We start from the raw sequence: 1,380 nt of genomic DNA, 5'->3' as shown, positions 1-1,380 counted from the left end.
GAGATTAAGTTATATCACATACAACTGAGGAAACAGCATTAATGGTCCAGCATCCTACTGACAAACAGCTCAAAAAATAGATATAGATTCTAAAACTTGGAATACTTGAGTTCAAAATCTTTAAACATTCTGTTCTTCAATTTGAGATTGTAAATGGAACGACTTCTGACACTTTTCTTGAACTGAATCTATCTCAGAATCAAAAGAACATGAGATTATTATTTATCATGTACAACTGAGGAAACAGCATTAAAGTTGCAGGATCCTACCAACAGACAGCTCAAAAAAATAGACATAGATTCTAAAACTTGGAATACTTGAGTTCAAAATCTTTAAACATTCTGTTCTTCAATTTGAGATTGTAAATGGAACGACTTCTGACACTTTTCTCATTGTGTGTGCGTTGTGACTCTTCATGATTCTCTAAAGCTACAGGACACATAGACTATTACATGATATAACTTTAGGAATTATAATCATTCATCCTAATTTTCCGATCTACTGTCTTTATGACACACATAGATTTAGACCTTAGGTTTAATATATATTTCATATTTCCAGTTAACATGCAGACTTCTAAATTATGTTCTTAGTAAACATCTTAGACTGGGTTTGGTTACACAAAGAGAAACTCCATACATGTATAAACAAAGCATCCAGCAGGTTTTAGATGGGCCAAGAAAGGACTCAGTAGGGTAAAAAGGAAAGAAAGAGTATAAATGTTTGGGATCCTTATTTTAATTACCTGGAGCTCTCTCTCTTCTGCAGGACTCTGCTGACAGCACTTTTCACTTCTTTGTTTCTGAGACTATAAATGAGTGGGTTCAGCATGGGGATCATAATGGTGTAAAACACAGAAGCCACTTGATCCTTTCCCAAAGAGTAGGACTTCTTTGGTTTTAAGTAAATGAAGATCATAGTGCTGTAAAAGACAGTGACTCCCAGGAAATGAGAGGCACAGGTGGAGAAGGCTTTTCGCTTTCCTGAAGTGGAATTGATTTTGAAGACTGTAGAGAGAATGGATGCATAAGACACTGATATAGGGATAAGAGACAGCATTAGGGTTGAACCAGAGAAAATGATTATTATCATTTCAATGCCAGAAGTGTCATTGCAGGACAGGGCTAGAATGGCAGGTGTGTCACAGTAAAAGTGGCTGATGATATTGGACCCACAGAAATGCAGTCTGCTCAGACAAAGCATATTAACAGAGGAATCCATAGCTCCCATGATATAGGACCCAGTGAGAAGCACACGACAGAGTCTTGTGGACATAATGACTGGGTATTGTAGAGGGTTGCAGATAGCCACAAAGCGGTCATAGGCCATTGATGCCAGAAGGAAACATTCAGCAGCAGCCAGCAGGACAAAAAAATACAA

The 1,380-nt window shown here is 37.5% G+C and overlaps 1 pseudogene; it reads right to left on the bottom strand.

Annotated features, from left to right (window-relative positions):
• LOC103741071 overlaps positions 1 to 1,380 on the bottom strand; it is a 19,603-nt pseudogene that overhangs the window by 5,345 nt on the left and 12,878 nt on the right.

The sequence above is a fragment of the Nannospalax galili genome, unplaced genomic scaffold (genome assembly GCF_000622305.1).
Source record: "Nannospalax galili isolate Female #2095 unplaced genomic scaffold, S.galili_v1.0 scaffold360, whole genome shotgun sequence".
In the NCBI taxonomy this organism is placed as follows: Eukaryota; Metazoa; Chordata; class Mammalia; order Rodentia; family Spalacidae; genus Nannospalax; species Nannospalax galili.
The sequence above is the reverse complement of the archived record's forward strand: the minus strand, read 5'-3'. Positions and strand labels throughout refer to the sequence as shown.